The sequence below is a fragment of the Kryptolebias marmoratus genome, linkage group LG8, assembly GCF_001649575.2.
Source record: "Kryptolebias marmoratus isolate JLee-2015 linkage group LG8, ASM164957v2, whole genome shotgun sequence".
Classification (NCBI taxonomy): Eukaryota; Metazoa; Chordata; class Actinopteri; order Cyprinodontiformes; family Rivulidae; genus Kryptolebias; species Kryptolebias marmoratus.
Window position 1 is genome coordinate 620760 of NC_051437.1, and position 6988 is coordinate 627747.

Genomic DNA, 6988 nt, shown 5'->3' on the forward strand with positions numbered 1-6988 from the left:
CAAGAACTTTGATGGTTCCCTGGTTGTCTTGGGGGTGTTTGATTATGTTTTGTCCCCCAGGCCGTTTGCCTGGTCGGTTTTTTGTTTGATAAATTTGTTTTGTGTTAGCCCTCCGTCCTGTGTTTTGTTTTTACCCCCCACCACCCTACCGTGCTAGGTATTTTGTTTTTCTTTTTGGGGCCGTCTGGGGCCGGCCCTTGAGAGGGGGGTACTGTGGTGATTTGGTTTTTCTATGGGTTTTGTTTATGTTTTATTTTTATTCTTTGGTTTGGGGTTTTGTTTCTGTTGTATTTTGTTTTTTGTTGTCTCATGTTCATGTTGCATTTCACCCTTCCCCAGTCACTCACTTGCCTGTTTACCACGCCCATCTACACCTGTCCCGACTCTGTAATCACTCTACCTGTTTCCACTCATCTCGTTATTCTCAGTACTCAAATACCCGGTCATTTCTCACACTAGTCGCTGGTTCATTGTCTGTGTTAGTCGTCTGTTGTTTGTCGTTGGTTGCTAGTTGTTTTTTTGCAGTCTTGTCCCGATTCTTTTCGCTCCCTGTTCATGCTCTGTTTTTCCTTTTGTTTTTGCTGCCACGTCAGCTTTTTGTTTTCGTTTTGGTTCTTAGTTTAATAAATTAGTTTTTTTTATTTATAACTATGAGTCTGCGTTCTGGGTTTGCCTCTGTCTCCACGGTTCCTGACAGAGTCATCTTATAGCCTGAAAAAAACTGTTAAAAAGAGGAGCCTTTATTTGGCTAGCCAAAAGCCTATCCTGGAAGAAAACCTTTGCCTCTTTCTCTAAACTCTGTGCTTTCTGACTCACTGATGCCACAACTAATAGGGCACTATTTGACAGAACATCACTTCAAAAGTGACCCAACTATCCCTTTAAGAACCTTCTGGTGTTTTCTGTAAGCATTTTGTCATATATTACTCACTGTGTCACTGGCCACAGTATTTTGTTTTATAGACAGATTAGAATGTAGAAAATGTGACTGGTAGTCATGTGAGTGACAGAAAATACTGTTTTCCAGAATTTGGTCTAATAAAGTGTTCTCTGTGTTTGTGGTCACGTTATGAATGAACACTTGTTCATCCACATTGGCCAAAAGACAGAGGTCACATATTTGCTTGTTGTGTTTCTGTGTGTGTCAGGATACGTATGTTTACTGTACGTGTTTAACAGACATACCATCAAAGGACACACACTCCGAGAAGTGAAAAAATGAAGAAAAGGAAAATGAGGATTTATTAGACTGTGAGATTTATTTTTAAATGCCATGCCTGTTTTCTTCCAAAGCAAAGGTTTCATCCTAATGTGTGCATGTGGTAATTTAGTAAAAAAAGAACAGGCAAAAGTGTGGAAAAACGATCACAGAGCAGAAAGTATATGTTTGTGTGTGTGTGTGTGTGTGTGTGTGTGATGGTGGTAGTGGGGGGTTATGAAAAATGAACAGAGAAGGGTTTACTGAGAGTTTGTAAGTCAGATTAAAGTCTTCAAAATGCACTCACAAGTATTCTTTTGTTGGAAACTGACTTTGTAAACCTGACAAGACAAGATCATTTTTATACAGTATACTTTATGCACAGTAACCAAGGTTTATCTACTGTAATCTGCAACAAAGTAATCTTTTCAAATTCAAACTATTGACTGTTTTTTCTAACATACACCTCCAAATGATATAAGTAAGCCTTTCTGATTGAATCAAAAGTGATAATATAAATTTCCATCATAAAAAAAATCCTTCATTGTATACATTAGGCAACTGACTAGTTCCTCCATTCTGTACACTGTAAACAAGTAAACAATATCATGAGATCTACCATGTAACTGTCAATTTTTTTCTAAACTTTACAAGTACACAATATACATTTAAAATGGATTAGAACAACAACAATTATGACTACCATAATCATCATTATTATTATTAGTGTTGCTGAGAGGCAACTGGGGTGGGAGTTTTAATCTCTTTTTGATGCATCATGATGTGGACATGAATGATTCTGAATTAATCTAAAAATGTTGAACACTGATAATTATTTAATGTTAATTTTGTCCAGTTGAGGAAGACAAAAGGTGGAACTCAGAAGTGTGAAAGTGCAGCGCCCAGACTGTTAATGGCATGCACACAACAGAGACACAACATATAAGGGCCCCCTTCTGCATTGAAAGCCAGTTTGTACAGATGTTTTTACATTGATTTTAAACATGTTTAAAGAAATTGTGACAGATTTTCTCTCAAAATAATCAGATTTGTTGCAGACGTCTCCAACTTGTCTCAGGAGACCCAGAGTTGTATTTTGACAACTGCATGGGAGCTGTACTCTGACAGAAAACATCCAAGACAAAGATCCAGGTCTAAAAATGACTGATTAATAAATAACTATTCAAATTTTCTCAGAATTTTGAGTCTCCAACGAGTCCCCAACAGATGCAGCCCAGTGAAATCCCACCTTATGGTGCACCTTTTCAAGCCACGTTAGAACATTGATCATTTTATGTTGAATATGCTAACACAGCCATGGGGCCAAAACCAAAATGATGGAAACACTGAAGAAAGCTGGTAAGATAGCTTTATGCACACAAAAGCACAGTTTTGCTCCACAATTATGTTCAGCGGCGGGTGATTAAAAAAAACAAAAAAGAAAGTGGATTATATGTTCTATTATTAGTAATATATACACACATTCTTTTGTTTTTCAGTCATAAGGTAGTGATACCAAGACTAAATTGCACTTCTGTCAAAAAAAAGTATATGCTAGTAAATTGACAATCACTTTTCCATTTCTTCAAGCTTCATCATTCTTCAGGCTAGACATTTCTTTCAGGTCTCTCTTATATCATGAACATTTGTGCAATTACAATAAAGCCCTTCATTTATTTGTTTCATTATTCAGTCACCTCCCTCTCTTTTTAAATTTCTGCTAGATTATTATTTAGGTCTCATTTGAACCAAACTTGTCACCTGTTTACTCTTTGCTTTTCCACTTTCCCTCTAAGTACTGTGTTTCCGTCTAATATGAAATAATCCCATACTAAAGCAATTACAGTGAGAATGTTCCACATGTGATACAAAATCAGAGGTTAAACATCTGATTGTAAAGTTTGACTTTTAAGAGTTTTTAAGAACTACAGATTTTTAAATTTGTTGATCTAAAAAGGATTAATCAAATTCCTTCTTTGAAATATTTTCACCAATATAAGAATACAACATCAAAACGTGAAGAGATTTGCATCAAACTAAGGCACAATCAAAAGGAGTTTTTACACCAAAAGTAGATGGGGAGGCAATTCCGGATCATGTGTGTGTAATTACAATTACAACAAACCATAATTTACTTTTTGGTTATTCAAACTGACAGCTGCCTGGGTCTGCTGGAGTTTGGCACAGATTTGATAAAAAGTTAATACTGGCTAAATCATGATCGGAGAAAATATTTTTTGTTTTAAAATATTTGGTAAAACCTAATACAAACTAACAGAACTTTAAAATGATTACATATGGCAGACAGGTGCAGAAGAGAGAGAGAGAGACGGACATCTTCTCCTGCTCTCCACACTATTTTTAAAAGCTTTATGCTGTACATACTTTATAAAATTCCACTTAGTAAAAGTTATTTATCTAAGGAAGCAAGCAGATTTTGTGGAAATTTTACTTGGTTGCAGTCTCCCATCCTGAGCAGCACATTGGCAACAGTGGAAAGGAAAAACTCCCTTTTAACAGGAAGAAACCTCCAGCAGAACCAGAACCAGAACCAGGCTCAGGAGGAGTGGACATCTGCTTCGACCAGCTGGAGTTTGAGAGGACAGGAAGAAGACACTGATCTAAAACTGATTAACTTTTAGGAATCAACTTAATTATAGATGGCCATCACAGCTTTTCAACCTTAGCCAAAACAAAAAAAGCTCTCTGGTAATTTTTCCAGATATGGAGCTAAATTATTGTGTGGTAGTAGCTGTGAGTCATTCCTAACACATACTCCAAGTGCTAACAGATTGAACGGCATCCTTGTTAAAAGCTTTGGCATGCAAAGTGGCAGGCAACATGCATTCCCTCAAGGACGGTTTCTTACATTAAATACTGTTTCCACAGCCAGTAGTTAAGAGTTAGCATCATGTGGTGGTTTTTTTTTTTTGCCTACAGTTTCCAGTCAAAGACAATGCTGTGGAAAAAATCTATTTCCAGGCACTGTTAGATGAAAACACTCAAACAGGTTTATTTATGTATGGTGCACGACATACAGAGAGCTTTAAAGACAATTCAGAATTAACACCAGAGTCCCAGGTCCAAACAGGAAGCTCTGAACCAAAGCTCTGCCTCCAGAGTCCACACAGGAGCTGATATCTAAGATCTTAAAATGTTGGAAGGTGAGGAGGAGACAGGAAGTAAGGTCAGTCTGGCTTCACTGTAGAGTAACAGGGTCATTTGGTGAAAACCTCATAGGCTGTGGAATTCAGACATTACACAGTCATGTCTTGAAATCCATGCATAGCATAGTCAAGACTTGGAATTCAGACATTACACAGTCAGGTGTTATCTCATAAAAACCTTTCCACCACAACAACAACTTAAGTAAACCCAAGTATTCCCATCTTACTGTACAAGCAGGAGAAATTAGAACCAAGTTTTTAACAAAGTGCATGTCTTTCTTGTTGCATTTAATAACTTATCCTCCAACAACTGCTTACCAGAAAGAGCTCAGGGTATGTTGTTTGTTGCTGTGTCTATCATTATGTCCCACTCTGTTTTGAAATGCTTTCGATTAGCGAGCAAGTTCTGCTTTCTCATAAGCCTAACAGTGAAGCCAGACTCACACTGGGCTGCCACTGATGGAGATTAGTTGGTAACTTAAAACTGTGAAAAATAGGCAAAATCTTCTTTGTATTCTCACTGAATTCTGAATGTTTGCGGCCAAGTGACCAGTGAGTCATGCTGCTGTGCTTTGTTCAGCCAGTCTTTGAAAATCACAGCCTATATTCATCTACACAGCTTGCAAAGGGTTTTCTTGGCCCTGTCATTATTTTATATGACCCACCTTGGCAGACATGCCTGCATTTATAATTTGTTAAACGTTTTGAGACATCCTGGAAACTTTTTCTCAAGTCTTAACCCAGTGAGATATTGGTTTAAAGTGATCATCTTGTGAATTTTTATGTGGCGTTCTGTGAAATAGTTATCAATAGTTAGTACCTTATCAGTCATCAGTCAGAGCACGGAGTATGGAGAAAGAGGCAAGTCTTCATCCAGGTTAGGCTAATGGTTAGCGTCTGTTTTACTATATAATTTTTTAGTTTTATAAAACAACTCTTTCTCAAAAATGATATACTGGTGTGAAAGAACGCTACATTAGCTAATACTAAACCTGTACGCTTTCATATGACACCATTTGTTTAGTGTGTTTCTGTTTTCTCAACTGAACAACGTTGATGTTACTGCGTGAATAAATGTGTGCTGAGCATGGATTGTTGATTGACAGTGATGCTGAAAGGCTGATCAGCACATGTAGTCAGTGAAAACTCACTCTTACTCACCTACTGGAGGACTAATACATTCAGCAGCCTCAGCACCAAACCCATCTATGCTCAGCAGCCATAAATTCATGTAATAACGCAGACATTGTTCGGTTGAGTAAACAGAAACGATCTGAACAAACGGTGTTGTGTAAAAGTGTATAAGTTTAATATTAGCTAATGCAGTCTTTTACACTGGTATGCAGGTTTTTAGAAAGAGTGGTTTTATAAACCTGAAAAAAACAAACAAAAACCCCCCAGTTTATTCCTTTAACAGAAATTCTTAGCAACATAATACAGTACAATTACTATACGTCACTTGGCCTATTGTGGTATACCCTGATTGTTGCCAGTGAGCTGTGTTAAAAATTTTGATTTGCTATATAATTTAAAAGGTCAGACAAAATGAAAAGGTTGTGAAATGGAGTCTACATGCTGTCCAAAAAATATGTGTGGAAATCAGGAAACTTTTTTTCCTAATTTGTTTATGCAAACCATATTAGTTTTTCTGATATGACTTTGCAAAAACAAAGTAAAAAGGTCCCATATGACAAATATAAATCAAATTCTCCAACTCATCCAAGTCAGATCAGCCTGTAGAAAGAAAGGATTCCCAGCAGAAGATGATCTAAGAGTTTTAGAATAAAGAGGGCAAGCAACAGAAGCGTTGCAAATATTTTATCACATTAATTTTGTGTAGTGCATCATTTTTATTAAATATTAATAATACTATAAAACAACTGCATGTGGTATACAATATCAGATATCAATAAAGGTTTTCTTTGAAAGAATGCATATTGCCCACTGCCTTTTTATGAGTTTTAAAGTAAGATCATCATATGTTTAGAAGCAATGGAGTTATAGTCATTTTTGTCAAACCTCAAAAAATAACATTATGCGTGATCCCATGCAATATCCATAGATGTCATGCTCAGAATATGTGTTAAGGTTGACTATCAGCTACTACCACATCAAATCTTAGCTGCATATCAGTAACATTTACTGAGTTGTAGCCATTTTTGTGTTGGACTGTGTTTGACTTGGACCAGTGGCATCACTAGGCCTGTTTTAGGGGGGCTTCGGCTTCCCTCACCACATGAAATCCAGTCCATGTTTTCCCTACAAACTTCGTTATCCGATCCATTCCACTTGTTCATATAACATACTCCCACACTAACTGGATTCCAGTCCACGTTTTCTCTGCAACCATCAGGGTTGCAGAGTGCTAGCAAGTTTCCAAGCAGAGCCAGCTAAGAGCAGCATGAACATTCAGTGAGCAGACCAGGAGAATGTTCAGTAAAATATGGACATCTTGTGTCAGTTAATCTAAATCAGTGCTGTGGAATAACTGAGAGATTTTATATAATATATAAAGTCACAGTTAGACTTCATAACTGGGTATACACCAGCACCAAACATTATAGTGTACATTAGCTGGCATTTAATACAGTATAGTAATATTTAATTCACAAAATAAATAAAA

At 36.9% G+C, this 6988-nt stretch overlaps 1 protein-coding gene across 3 annotated transcripts in view; it reads right to left on the bottom strand.

Moving 5' to 3' along the window:
* LOC108249713 (neural cell adhesion molecule L1.1) overlaps nt 1-6988 on the bottom strand; it is an 81397-nt gene that overhangs the window by 73234 nt on the left and 1175 nt on the right. The window lies entirely within an intron of this gene.